The sequence below is a fragment of the Topomyia yanbarensis genome, chromosome 3 (assembly GCF_030247195.1).
Source record: "Topomyia yanbarensis strain Yona2022 chromosome 3, ASM3024719v1, whole genome shotgun sequence".
NCBI classification, from domain to species: Eukaryota; Metazoa; Arthropoda; class Insecta; order Diptera; family Culicidae; genus Topomyia; species Topomyia yanbarensis.
In genome coordinates, this window is record NC_080672.1 from 224,893,019 (window position 1) to 224,909,183 (window position 16,165).

Sequence of the window (16,165 nt, forward strand, 5' to 3'; positions counted from 1 at the left end):
CTTGGGAAAAAACGGACGATAAGAGTTTTATGAAGCAAAACTACAAACTAATCATTTCGAATCGTTCTTGAGACCCCACGCAACAGATCCGCTTCATTGGAACTCGATGATTTCCTAATATTCTCAATAAAAATTAAATATTTTTGAATTTTCAAATATATTTCAAGTGTTTTCATAGATTTTCTTGTACTTGCCTTGGGAAAAAACGGAGGATAAGAGTTTTATGAAGCAAAACTACAAACTAATCATTTTGAATCGTTCTTGAGACCCCACGCAACAGATCTGCTTCATTGGAACTCGACGATTTCCTGATATTTTCAATAAAATTAAATATTTTTGAATTTTCAAATATATTTCAAGTGTTTTCATAGATTTTCTTGAACTTGCCTTGGGAAATAACGGAGGATAAGAGTTTTATGAAACAAAACTACAAACTAATCATTTCGAATCGTTCTTGAGACCCCACGCAACAGATCCGCTTCATTGGAACTCGATGATTTCCTGACATTCTCAAAAAAATTAAATATTTTTGAATTTTAAAATATATTTCAAGTGTTTTCATAGATTTTCTTGAACTTGCCTTGTTAAAAACGGAGGATAAGAGTTTCTTGAAGCAAAACTACAATCTAATCATTTCGAATCGTTCTTGAGACCCCACGCAACAGATCTGCTTCATTGGAACTCGATGATTTTCTGACATTCTCAAAAAAATGAAATATTTTTGAATTTTCAAAAATGTTTCATTTTTAAATGTTTTGTTTTTAAAAAATTCTTGAACTTGCCTTGGGAAAAAACGGATGATAAAAGTTTTATGAACTAAAACTACAAACTAATCATTTCGAATCGTTCTTGAGATCCCACGCAACAAATCCGCTTCATTGGTACTCGATGATTTCCTGATATTCTCAAAAAAATTAAACATTTTTGAATTTTCAAAAATGTTTCACATGTTTTTTTAAAAATTTCTTGAACTTGCCTTGGGAAAAACCGGAGGATAAAAGTTTTATGAAGCAAAACTACAAACTAATCATTTCGAATCGTTCTTGAGACCCCACGCAACAGATCCGCTTCATTGGAACTCGATGATTTCCTGATATTCTCAAAAAAATTAAATATTTTAGAATTTTCAAAAATGTTTCAAATATTTTTAAAAAAATTCTTGAACTTGCCTTGGGAAAAACGGAGGATAAGAGTTTTATGAAGCAAAACTACAAACTAATCATTTCGAATCGTTCTCAAAAAAATTAAATATTTTTGAATTTTCAAAAATGTTTCAAGTGTTTTTAAAAAATTTCTTGAACTTGCCTTGGGAAAAACGGAGGATAAGAGTTTTATGAAGCAAAACTACAAACTAATCATTTCGAATCGTTCTTGAGACCCCACGCAACAGATCCGCTTCATTGGAACTCGATGATTTCCCGATATTCTCAAAAAATTAAATATTTTTGAATTTTCAAAAATGTTTCAAATGTTTTTAAAAAAATTCTTGAACTTGCCTTGGGAAAAAAACGGAGGATAAAAGTTTTATGAACTAAAACTACAAACTAATCTTTTCGAATCGTTCTTGAGACCCCACGCAACAAATCCGCTTCATTGGTACTCGATGATTTCCTGATATTCTCAAAAAATCAAATATTTTTGAATTTTCAAAAATGTTTCAAATGTTTTTAAAAAATTTCTTGAACTTACCTTGCGAAAAAACGGAGGATAAAAGTTTTATGAAGCAAAACTACAAACTAATCATTTCGAATCGTTCTCAAAAAATTAAATATTTTTGAATTTTCAGAAATGTTTCAAGTGTTTTTAAAAAAATTCTTGAACTTGCCTTGGGACAAACGGAGGATAAGAGTTTTATGAAGCAAAACTACAAACTAATCATTTCGAATCGTTCTTGAGACCCCACGCAACAGATCCGCTTCATTGGAACTCGATGATTTCCTGACATTCTCAAAAAAATTAAATATTTTTGAATTTTCAAATATATCTCAAGTGTTTTCATAGATCTTCTTGAACTTGCCTTGGGAAAAAACGGACGATAAGAGTTGTATGAAGCAAAACTACAAACTAATCATTTCGAATCGTTCTTGAGACCCCACGCAACAGATCTGCTTCATTGGAACTCGACGATTTCCTGATATTTTCAATAAAATTAAATATTTTTGAATTTTCAAATATATTTCAAGTGTTTTCATAGATTTTCTTGAACTTGCCTTGGGAAAAAACGGAGGATAAGAGTTTTATGAAGCAAAACTACAAACTAATCATTTTGAATCGTTCTTGAGACCCCACGCAACAGATCTGCTTCATTGGAACTCGACGATTTCCTGATATTTTCAATAAAATTAAATATTTTTGAATTTTCAAATATATTTCAAGTGTTTTCATAGATTTTCTTGAACTTGCCTTGGGAAATAACGGAGGATAAGAGTTTTATGAAGCAAAACTACAAACTAATCATTTCGAATCGTTCTTGAGACCCCACGCAACAGATCCGCATCATTGGAACTCGATGATTTCCTGACATTCTCAAAAAAATTAAATATTTTTGAATTTTAAAATATATTTCAAGTGTTTTCATAGATTTTCTTGAACTTGCCTTGGAAAAAACGGAGGATAAGAGTTTCTTGAAGCAAAACTACAATCTAATCATTTCGAATCGTTCTTGAGACCCCACGCAACAGATCTGCTTCATTGGAACTCGATGATTTTCTGACATTCTCAAAAAAATGAAATATTTTTGAATTTTCAAAAATGTTTCATTTTTAAATGTTTTGTTTTCAAAAAATTCTTGAACTTGCCTTGGGAAAAAACGGATGATAAAAGTTTTATGAACTAAAACTACAAACTAATCATTTCGAATCGTTCTTGAGACCCCACGCAACAAATCCGCTTCATTGGTACTCGATGATTTCCTGATATTCTCAAAAAAATTAAACATTTTTGAATTTTCAAAAATGTTTCAAATGTTTTTTTAAAAATTTCTTGAACTTGCCTTGGGAAAAACCGGAGGATAAAAGTTTTATGAAGCAAAACTACAAACTAATCATTTCGAATCGTTCTTGAGACCCCACGCAACAGATCCGCTTCATTGGAACTCGATGATTTCCTGATATTCTCAAAAAAATTAAATATTTAAGAATTTTCAAAAATGTTTCAAATATTTTTAAAAAAATTCTTGAACTTGCCTTGGGAAAAACGGAGGATAAGAGTTTTATGAAGCAAAACTACAAACTAATCATTTAGAATCGTTCTCAAAAAAATTAAATATTTTTGAATTTTCAAAAATGTTTCAAGTGTTTTTAAAAAATTTCTTGAACTTGCCTTGGGAAAAACGGAGGATAAGAGTTTTATGAAGCAAAACTACAAACTAATCATTTCGAATCGTTCTTGAGACCTCACGCAACAGATCCGCTTCATTGGAACTCGATGATTTCCCGATATTCTCAAAAAATTAAATATTTTTGAATTTTCAAATATATCTCAAGTGTTTTCATAGATTTTCTTGAACTTGCCTTGGGAAAAACGGAGGATAAGAGTTTTATGAAGCAAAACTACAAACTAATCATTTCGAATCGTTCTTGAGACCCCACGCAACAGATCCGCTTCATTGGAACTCGATGATTTCCTGACATTCTCAAAAAAATTAAATATTTTTGAATTTTAAAATATATTTCAAGTGTTTTCATAGATTTTCTTGAACTTGCCTTGGAAAAAACGGAGGATAAGAGTTTCATGAAGCAAAACTACAATCTAATCATTTCGAATCGTTCTTGAGACCCCACGCAACAGATCTGCTTCATTGGAACTCGATGATTTTCTGACATTCTCAAAAAAATTAAACATTTTTAAATTTTCAAATATATTTCAAGTGCTTTCATAAATTTTCTTGAACTTGCCTTGGGAAAAGAGATCCGCTTCATTGGAATTCGTAGATTTCCTGATATTCTCAAAAAAATTAAATATTTTTGAATTTTTAAATATATTTCAAGTGTTTTCATAGATTTTCTTGAACTTGCCTTGGGAAAAAAACGGAGGATTAGAGTTTTATGAAGCAAAACTACAAACTAATCATTTCGAATCGTTCTTGAGACCCCACGCAACAGATCCGCTTCATTGGAACTCGATGATTTCTTGATATTCTCAAAAAAATTAAATATTTTTGAATTTTCAAAAATGATTCAAGTGTTTTTATAGATTTTCTTGAACTTACCTTGGAAAAAAAACGGAGGATAAGAGTTTTATGAAGCAAAACCACAAACTAATCATTTCGAATCGTTCTTGAGACCCCACGCAACAAATCCGCTTCATTGGAACTCGATGATTTTCTGACATTCTCAAAAAATTAAATATTTTTTAATTTTCAAATATATTTCAAGTGTTTTCATGGATTTTCTTGAACTTGCCTTGGGAAAAAACGGAGGATAAGAGTTTTATGAAGCAAAACTACAAACTAATCATTTCGAATCGTTCTTGAGACCCCACGCAACAGATCCGCTTCATTGGAACTCGATGATTTCCTGATATTCTCAAAAAAATTAAATATTTTTGAATTTTCAAAAATGTTTCAAATGTTTTTAAAAAATTTCTTGAACTTGCCTTGGGAAAAAACGGAGGATAAAAGTTTTATGAAGCAAAACTACAAACTAATCATTTCGAATCGTTCTTGAGACCCCACGCAACAGATCCGCTTCATTGGAACTCGGTGATTTCCTGACATTCTCAAAAAATTAAATATTTTTACATTTCTTATAAAAGTAATGTTTAGAATTCGCTCAAACTTTCAAGATTTTTTCCGAGACCCGGAGGGCCGAGACTTATATACCAATCGACTCAACTCGACGATTTGGGACAATGTCTGTAGGTGTCTGTCAGGGCAGGAAAAGTTCGCAAAATGAATTGATTGCTGTTCGAAGCTTCACGAAGCACCCTCTCAAGCATACCACATGCAATCGATGAGTTTCACACAATCGCTGCGAACATTTAGGGGTAAAACTTATCTCTGCTCGGACGAAGCGAGCTTCGCATCTAGTTCGCTTTTCACAATGTTCGAAAAAGTTCACATTAACCTTAGAAGCACACATCGTCGAACACGAGGTAAGCTCTTGGCTCGTGGTTTTTGCGTTTTTGGAACATTTCCACAGAATTTCGAAGCGATATTCGGTGAACACATATAAAGCGAATGCCTCGTATATTTGAGAAACGCGAACATCGAAGTTTTATATCGCTTCAAGCATCAGCATCATGAGGCCACCGCGAACATGTTCGCTACGTGACTATCTGTCTTAAAATCATGAACTGTAAATCTTATTTTGAGTATAAATAAAATGGATTATTTTAGGATTATAATTTAGGATTTAGGGATTAGGTGCGTCGCATACCTTACCAATTTATGAGCCACGAGTTTGAATGAGCTTAGTGGTAGTGAAATTCAATTTTTTTTTTCGGAATACGATTATGTTTACTAGCTACTTTGATTGCAAACTCGTCTTTTCTTCTTCAATCGGAGTATATTTTCCCTGCCAAGGAGTTTAGGGTGAAGATGTATAAAGTATGTTTAAGGGGGTAAAGGTTTCAAAAAAAAACTTTTTTGGTGAAATGACTTTTTTGGATGAAATGATACATTATAAGGTACAAAAGTTTTGATCAATTCGCTTCGCCCAAATTTCTAAAAAAACGCAAATAGTGTTTTTTCACGCTTAAACCATTACCCCTCTCTTAATAATCTACCTATCTAAAACAAATTCTTCCTAAGAAGAACAATTTTCGGATGGAATCTCACTGCTGACGTCTGAGTTCAGTTAGACGGCGAAATTCAGTTATTTGCATCCACTGAGGGGTAGTTAGGCGTAGTCCGTTGGCTTGTGTTTTCAACTTGTTGCGGTTTCTAACGTTTTTGCGCAACATTCCTAAATCGGCTAGTCATATTCACTCAATAATATGCGATGATTTGTGTGTTAAACTTTATTTTTAATTTTACCAAATGAAAATACCTACATACTTGAATCCATTATTATTGTCAATAATTGAATTATAATGTTGCATTCTTGGCATCTGTACCAAACCAAGAGGAAAGCTTCCAAATGATTTTTATAATATTGTTTTATAAGTTTATTGGTTGATTACCTAATCACAAGAGACAAAATATTTATTTTCAAACATTTTCGATAGAATCTGTTCACTTAATAAATGAAGTGTCAAACTGACTCCTGTACATGTGTTTTGTGATAAATAATGAGAAGGATATTCCAAACATAGGGGCTATCCCTAGTTTAAGTCCGACTGAGCGGCAGCGAAGTCGGACAGCATGACAAAAAGCGATGTGGCGATGTGAGCGGCAGCGAAGTCGGACAGCATGACAAAAAGCGATGTGGCGTAGTCATATTAGGCATTAACAATGTTTTATTTAGTAACAATAGGATAGTATTCATTTACAAAAATAAAATGTTGTCAGTGCCGAATGTGGCTACGCAACATCGCTTCATTCAAGTGCTGTCCGACTTCGCTGCCGCTCAGTCGGACTTAAACTAGTGATAGCCCCTATGTTTGAGTATACCGGGCAAACGAGTGGATTACAGGTTTGATTGCACCCTTCGATAGCAAGATCAAAACCACCTCGTCCGTCGGTTTCTCAGCGGCTTTGCACCGCTTCGAATATTTGGACTCGACTATGCGGCAAAGCCGCATCACTCTACCTTCACCCTTAACGTCACTTTCTCATGAGCAATGCTTTTGTTAGTAAGGTAAGTGGGAACAACTTATTTTTCCAGTTTAAACTACTTTAAAGCTTTCCCCTCAATTTTTTTTTTCATTGCTTGTTATAAAATAGGCCATTTAGAACAATTTCCAAAAGAAATTAACCATATTTTCGAAAAAGCCGCGATTTGGAACAATTACCGTATAATTTTAATTTTTTTAAAAAGTGAACCGTTGATGACAAAATCCTTACTCTAATGCAATTTTTGGCTAATTCGATGAAAACTGTGGACAATAATATTGTTTGGTGGGATCGAGCAAAATCTCTTTTACACCAGGGACATCATTGAATGCAGGATAACGGCACAATTTTTTTTTTCGAGAGTTGTCCTACTGGAACTGTAGAGCTAGGTTCTCGGAAGGGCTCCCCGTCAGAATCACATACTACAATTTGCAGACGAGACAGGCAATGTCGCCCAATAAAACACTGCAATAGGCCAATTGTAGCGGGCCGTGATTCTGAATGTGATATTCATTGTACGGTTCAGGAATGTGCGGGCGTGCGGACACGCGATCGCGTGTATCATCGCGAAGGGCTCGAACATTTGTACGTTAACGTGCTCGATCGCGTTTGTATGTCGCGTGTGCTAACGTGTATGAACTTCGCGTGTATAAATTCTATTTCATAACCGTGTGCCTTTCGCGTGTGTTCTAGAATGATCGCGCGCGGACCGTGAATCTGATACTTAATTTTTTGTGTACGGTTCAGATTCCAGAAGAAAGTGGGTTCTTACATATCATTAGAATTCCCATTCATGTCGCCGTAGAACGCGTGGCCTAGTGGATGAGCTTTATTTTTTTTTTTTTTTGGATTGGTCCAACTGAATGTATGGACCTAAATTGCTAGAATGAAGGCTAAAGATTTCCGAACGTGACCGATTCATGATCGCGCGCGTTTGCGGGTTCGCGTTTTAGACCGCGTTTGTAACTTCATAAGTACTAAAACGTTCACACAATTGCCGAAGTGTTATCAAGTTTACGCGATCGCGGGCATAGGTGTGCGTAGATGATCGCGAAGGGCTAAAGCGTTCGTATGTTGACGTGTTTGTCGCGTGTGCTCGCGTGTATGTGACTTCGCGTGTATAAATTCGATTTTGAAACCCTGCGACCATTCATATATTCGCGGACCGTCATTCTGATCTTTAGCTTTCGGTGTACGGATCACATTCTGACAGGGAGAGAGTTACCCCATATCACTAGAGTTTCCGGTCATGTCGCCATGGAACGTTTTGTCTAGTGGATATGGGAGTTATTTTTCAATTTTATTATATTTTTTATTAATTAACAAGAATCTAGATTGTTTGTACCGAGGATAGAGACTTCCGGACGATCCCGATTCATGATGGCGCGAACGCGGGAGTTTGTAGGTTAACGCTTGAGATCGTGTTGGTAAGTTTATGAGTGCTGAGATTTTCACCTTATCACCGGGGTGTAATCATGTTTGCGAGTTCGTAGGTTGCTTGGAAAATCGCGAGGGGCTCTAAGGTTTGTGCGCTGACGTGATTTTGTAATGTGTGTTCTTGAATAGTCGCGCGAACCGTGAGTCTGATATTAAATTTTCGGTGCGCGGTTTGAATTCTGGCAGACAGTGGGATCGTTTATATCGATAGGGTTCCCGGTCATGTCGCCACGAGACGTGTTGTCTAATAGGTATGGGCGTATTTTCTTAATTGGTCCAGCTGAAGGCATGGACCTAGGCTTCTAGGATCAAGAACAGACTTCCGGACGAGATCGATTCGCAATCGCGTGCGCGTGGGCATTTTGTAGGTTCCTGCTGAGACCGCGTTTGAGAATGTGTGAGTGTTAAGACGTTCACTATCACCGTCTTTGTTGACCCAGCTGAAGGCGGGTGTAGAATGGCATTATAGGACTCGAAAAGAAGAAATAAAAGACAATAGATGAGAGACGTAATAGATTAGATAGGTACAAGATACAGCTGAAGTTATGATCATCACATGAGACATACATTAGTACTTCAAACACTACTAATACTTGAATAGCCAATCACCACACATAGCACATCCTTTCTCAATTATCTATTTGTTACTGGTTGATTGTTGGTTATGAGCTGGTAAATAGAGGAAAGGTATAGAACAGATAAAAGGCTCATATCAGCCCTCCCGGCCTCCTCGACACACCACTATCGAGGCGTATTGTAATCAACATCTTGAAGCGGGCTTCTTATATAAATCAAATCCTCAGTAGTCATAATGTTTGGTGGATTATTAACATGAGAACTAATTAACCTCTAGTAGTAGAACTTGGTGCAAATAAAAACTAAAAAGAGCGAAGGTCCTTATATTTAGATAACTCTATTGAATCTATTGTGGCTTGATGATGTTTACAATACCGTCAATCCCATCAACCTGCGAGAGGGGAATGCAGGATAACGGCACAATTTGAGAAAATAACCATTTTAATTTTTTAAATAGTACTAATTAGTGGAATTCAATTGCATCGAATGAGTAAACATAATTCTGTGTGTTCATTAAGGGCATATACTGTTTTTTATTAATCTGAAAACCATGTCCTGGAAAAAACGGAGGATAAGAGACCCCACGAAACAGATCCGCTTTATTTGAACTCGATGATTTCCTGATATTCTCAAAAAAATTAAATATTTTTGAATTTTCAAAAATATTTCAAGTGTTTTCATAGATTTTCCTAAATTTGCCGTGTGAAAAACGGAGGATAAGAGTTTTATGAAGCAAAACTACATACTAATCATTTAGAATCGTTCTTGAGACCCCACGCAACAGATCCGCTTCATTGGAACTCGATGATTTCCTGACATTCTCAAAAAATTAAATATTTTTGAATTTTCTAATATATTTCAAGTGTTTTCATAGATTTTCTTGAACTTGCCTTGGGAAAAAACGGAGGATAAGAGTTTTATGAAGCAAAACTACAAACTAATCATTTCGAAACGTTCTTGAGACCCCACGCAACAGATCCGCTTCATTGGAACTCGATGATTTCCTGACATTCTCAAAAAAATTAAAATATACCTCAAGTGTTTTCATAGATCTTCTTGAACTTGCCTTGGGAAAAAACGGACGATAAGAGTTTTATGAAGCAAAACAACAAACTAATCATTTCGAATCATTCTTGAGACCCCACGCAACAGATCCGCTTCATTGGAACTCGATGATTTCCTGATATTCTCAATAAAATGAAATATTTTTGAATTTTCAAATATATTTCAAGTGTTTTCATAGATTTTCTTGAACTTGCCTTGGGAAATAACGGAGGATAAGAGATTTATGAAGCAAAACTACAAACTAATCATTTCGAATCGTTCTTGAGACCCCACGCAACAGATCCGCTTCATTGGAACTCGATGATTTCCTGACATTCTCAAAAAAATTAAATATTTTTGAATTTTCAAATATATTTCAAGTGTTTTCATAGATTTTCTTGAACTTGCCTTGGAAAAACGGAGGATAAGAGTTTCTTGAAACAAAACTACAATCTAATCATTTCGAATCGTTCTTGAGACCCCACGCAGCAGATCTGCTTCATTGGAACTCGATGATTTTCTGACATTCTCAAAAAAATGAAATATTTTTGAATTTTCAAAAATGTTTCATTTTTAAATGTTTTGTTTTTAAAAAAATTCTTGAACTTGCCTTGGGAAAAAAACGGAGGATAAAAGTTTTATGAACTAAAACTACAAACTAATCATTTCGAATCGTTCTTGAGACCCCACGCAACAAATCCGCTTCATTGGTACTCGATGATTTCCTGATATTCTCAAAAAAATTAAACATTTTTTAATTTTCAAAAATGTTTCAAATGTTTTTAAAAAATTTCTTGAACTTGCCTTGGGAAAAACCGGAGGATAAAAGTTTTATGAAGCAAAACTACAAACTAATCATTTAGAATCGTTCTCAAAAAAATTAAATATTTTTGAATTTTCAAAAATGTTTCAAGTGTTTTTAAAAAATTTCTTGAACTTGCCTTGGGAAAAACGGAGGATAAGAGTTTTATGAAGCAAAACTACAAACTAATCATTTCGAATCGTTCTTGAGACCCCACGCAACAGATCCGCTTCATTGGAACTCGAGGATTTCCTGATATTCTCAAAAAAATTAAATATTTTTGAATTTTCAAAAATGTTTCAAATGTTTTTAAAAAAATTCTTGAACTTGCCTTGGGAAAAAAGATGGGTGGGTAATGTCTGCGACATAACCGGAGAGATGTAGAATACATAAGGAACACGTTCTTCAGATATGTTGATACTCATTGGAATTTTCGGACAAAAGGTGATTTGGGCGAGGAATATTTCAAATTATTCTTTACAAAAATGATGGTGGTCCTAAAAAGGACCGGTTTTGTTGGCGTTGTTGGCCTTGGTGAGGGAGATGGCTAACGATGAAATTAATTGTTAGCATGAGGAAGTCGCGTAGTACTGGCCAATTGAAGAACAGATAATAATTTATTCCTGAAAATCAATTTTTCTTTATTCATGTAAATTATACATACTTACAAATCTAATAGAAGACTGGTCATATTTCTGAATCATTAGTGCGAACATTGTGTAATTTGGTGAAGTACAATGAAAGTTACAAACTTTCCAAACTCGACCTTCTGTTCCTTCAGAAATATTGAAATGGGGTGTCTATATTAAACCGTTAGTCGTGGTCACAATAAAAAAGATGGATGGGTAATGTCTGTCACATAACCGGAGCGTCGTGATTTCAATTCGAGACGTTAATTTAAATCTAATAATATTCAACAGAATCACGTTTGAATGGGAAATTTTCAAATAATTCTCTATGGTAATAATGGTGGTTCTGAAAAGAACCTTTGGTATCGGCGTTGGTGTTGATGGTGATGCGCTGGATCGTTGGATATTTTTGGCATGATAGTTACGTGCCTGGCGAACTGTTTTGTAGCCTCGAACAAAACGACAAGACTGGCTTCTTCGGGTACCATTACGGCTGAACTTTATAAGCTTTGCTCGACTTTGAAATCCTGCACAATCTCACGAATCAGACACTGGTAGGGCCATTTTGTTTGCTACTAGCACGGAGCTGCACAAAAAAAATATTTAATGCAGTTAGTTCACAGAGGCTGCCAAAAAGCTCGAATAGAAGCATGCGACTTCAACATTTCTCTTAAACACATGCAACAACACATTCGTTTTGGTAATACTGATAATAACAGTAGAAAGGAATGGAAAAACAGTGCACGAAACGAGCGAGAGGATAATTTAATTTTTTGTTCCGTGTGCAAGCTGCTTCTTTCCACACAACGTATTATGTTGATTGTTGAAAATTTGTTACACACCTTAAAATGAAAGTTTCAGTTTAACTCTCACTAGAACACAATTGATTGGTCCTGAAAAGAACCGTTGCTTTTATTATAATTTACGCCCACTCCCAGCGGATACTGTGAGCCAGTTTGATTTCTTTTGCGAGAATGTTACGTACTTGGCGCACTATTTTGTATCCTCAAACAAACCGACCAAGTAGGCATCACTGGCTTCATTACGGCTGAGTTTTGTAAGCGTAGCTCGACTTTGAAGTAATACCCAACCTTACGAACCAGACACTGGAATGTTAGCCAGCGGATTAGTTTCTTTGTTGCCCTTTATTTGGGGCGACATACTGGCATGGCGACAGTTCCTGATCGGTAGTTGGTTGCGATGGGCCACCAGTAGCTGGGGCACTTTTGCGGACCGTCATCATTGCCAACTGGTTTCCTCCGGTGGACTGGCTGCTTGCTAGCGCTTGAACGAATACGAATGATGAGAAAAACCGACCGACCAATATTCATATATGAAAACACGAGAAAGCACTACTATCACTCTCTCGCTCGTTTTCGTGCCATTCCTGTGCCTTTCCTTTCCGTTCGGCTACCAATACTAGCATAACCAAAACGAATATTCTGTCTTTCCATCGCCTTCAATCTAGTGGCCAGTGCTAGCAAGCTTGTATGTTCAGTTTTTCAATAACAACATTCCAACAATATTTTCAAAGAATTTTGCAGATTTGAAAAGAAGGAAGGAAAAGATTTTCACAAATTTAAATTCTTTTGTCTTATTTGTTAGCGGTGATACTGGCCATGGGATGGTGGGGAAACACCCACATTCGTTTGTTATGATGGTATTAGCAGCAGAAAGGAATGGAAAAGCAGTGCACGAAAACGAGCGAGTGAGGATAATTTAAATTCTCTTTCTTTCTTTCCACACATCGTATTTCTTATATAGCTTTCTGAAAATTATTTGTTATACACCATAAAATGTAAATTTCAGTTTAACTCTTATTAGAACACAATTAATTGGTTCTGTAAAGAACCGTTTATTGTTTTATTGCGGGAGCATAATTCAGACGCACTCCCCGCGGACACGGTGAGCCAGTTTAACTCTTATTAGAACGCAGATTAGTTTCTCAATTGCCCTTTAGTTGGGGCGAAATTCTTGCAGGGCGACAGTTCCTGATCGGGTTGCGATGAGTCACCAGTAGCTGGGGCACTTTTTCCGACCGTCGTCATCGCCAACTGCTTTCCTTCGGTGGACTGGCTGCTTGCTAGCGCTTGAATGAATACGAATGATGCGAAAAACCGACCGACCAATATTCATATATGAACACACGAGAAAGCACTACTATCGCTCTCTCGCTCGTTTTCGTGCCATTCTTGTGCCTTTCCTTTTCGTTCGACTACCAATACTAGCATAACCAAAACGAATATTCTGTCTTTCCATCGCATTCAATCTAGTGGCCAGTGCTAGCAAACTTGTATGTTCAGTTTTTCAATAACAACATTCCAACAATATTTTCTAAGAATGTTGCAGATTTGAAAAGAAGGAAGGAAAAGATTTTCACAAATTTAAATTCTTTTGTGTTATTTGTTAGCGCTGATAAAGGATATTTAGTTTGCTACTAGCAAGGAGCTGCACAAACAAATCGATTTATGTAGTTAATCAACGGAAGCTGTCAAATAGTTCAATAAAATAATTCAAATTGTAATAGCGACATGCAATTGTGGCAACACTGGCCATGGGATGGCGGGAGAATACGCACATTCGTTTTCGTTATGATGGTATTAGCAGCAGAAAGGAATGGAAATGCAGTGCACGAAAACGAGCGAGAGAGGATAATTTAAATTCTCTTTCTTTCTTTCCACACATCGTATTTCTTATATAGCTTTCTGAAAATTATTTGTTATACACCATAAAATGTAAATTTCAGTTTAACACTTATTAGAACACAATTATTTGGTCCTGTAAAGAACCGTTTATTGTTTTATTGCGGGAGCATAATTCAGACGCACTCCCCGCGGACACGGTGAGCCAGTTTAACTCTTATTAGAACACAGATTAGTTTCTCTGTTGCCCTTTTAGTTGGGGCGAAATTCTTGCAGGGCGACAGTTCCTGATCGGGTTGTGATGAGTCACCAGTAGCTGGGGCACTTTTTCCGACCGTCGTCATCGCCAACTGCTTTCCTTCGGTGGACTGGCTGCTTGCTAGTGCTTGAACTTGAACGAATACGAATGATGAGAAAAACCGACCGACAGATATTTTTATAATCGCGCTAATATGCACTACTATCGCTTTCTCGCTCGTTCTCGTGCCGTGCATGAGCCTTTCCTTTCCGTCCGGCTTCTAATGGCCTAACCAAAGGAATATGCCGTCTTTCCCCCACCAACTGCTCTCGTCAAGCAACCCAATGCGAATAATCATAGGAACAAACATGTAGTGGACCTATATATAAACTTTTCATTATTTTATTGTTCGGTTGGTCTACCAAAGTGACGGCTGTGTGCGGGATGGGCTGAAAATTTTCACTTTTCCGAGTCGTTTTCGAAAGATTTTTCAAAACACAATTTTTTGTTATTAGTGCATGTTATACATACTTCAAATTTTAATACAGCATAGAGGAACATATTTTCAACAAATTGGTCTAAAAATCAAATCATTCTGTTAAGTATGATAAAAGTTATTAACGTTCAAAATATGACGCGGCGCCGCAGCCGATATTTTGAAACGGGACCCCTATATTGAAAGCTTAAATGTATTCTACATTAAAACGGAGGATAAAAGTTTTATGAAGCAAAACTACAAACTAATCATTTCGAATCGTTCTTGAGACCCCACGCAACAAATCCGCTTCATTGGTATTCGATGATTTCCTGATATTCTCAAAAAAATTAAATATTTTTGAATTTTCAAAAATGTTTCAAATGTTTTTAAAAAATTTCTTGAACTTGCCTTGGGAAAAACGGAGGATAAGAGTTTTATGAAGCAAAACTACAAACTAATCATTTCGAATCGTTCTCAAAAAAATTAAATATTTTTGAATTTTCAGAAATGTTTCCAGTGTTTTTAAAAAATTTCTTGAACTTGCCTTGGGAAAAAACGGAGGATAAGAGTTTTATGAAGCAAAACTACAAACTAATCATTTCGAATCGTTCTTGAGACCCCACGCAACAGATCCGCTTCATTGGAACTCGATGATTTCCTGACATTCTCAAAAAAATTAAATATTTTTGAATTTTCAAATATATTTCAAGTGTTTTCATAGATTTTCTTGAACTTGCCTTGGGAAAAAAACGGAGGATAAGAGTTTTATGAAGCAAAACTACAAACTAATCATTTTGAATCGTTCTTGAGACCCCACGCAACAGATCTGCTTCATTGGAACTCGATGATTTCCTGATATTTTCAATAAATTTTTTTTTACTGTGTTGACGGTGTAATCAATTAGTTTTTATGTCTGATCACAAATCGACATATTTTTATGTGTAATATCTGGTTGTGCAAAAATATTTTTAATTTATGTAGAGTGAGAAAGTGGGTCCACAACAATAAATAACAAGTGCTGTTAATCTGTGGTTCTGAAAAGGAGATATTTGTAAAATTTCAGACTCCATAATCGCTGCTAAGTGTCTGTTTTGTTATCATTTTTTGCCCGGGCCAAATGCCCGTGGATACGAACGCAGAAGAAAAAGAGCCCGGCAGCTCTAGCCAGCCGTGTGCTCAGTGCGCTACGCCTATTATCGATGGTCATGCAAGTGTTGAATGCTTCGGTCGATGTAAATTATCGATCCATGTACGTTGTCTACCCAGGGCGACGGAAGAAGAAATAGTGCTATTGCAGAAGATCCACAATGTCGTGTTCGTGTGCGATGCGTGTCTAGCGTTGAATGAGTTCGAGGATAGGCACAGTGAAAAACGATTAGATGAAATTGCCAAAAAATTAGATGATCTCGCGGGTGTTATGGAAATGGCAAAAAATTTCAAACAAACAGTGAAAAAGATAGTATGTGAAGAAATAGTGCGAATTAATAAACGGTCTACTGACGCTGGTGGAGATAAGGATGAGCTGCCTCGACGTATACTTACGCGATCATCTGCCAAGCGGAGGAAAGTGGATGAGTGTGAAAACCACAACGACGAAACGCCAA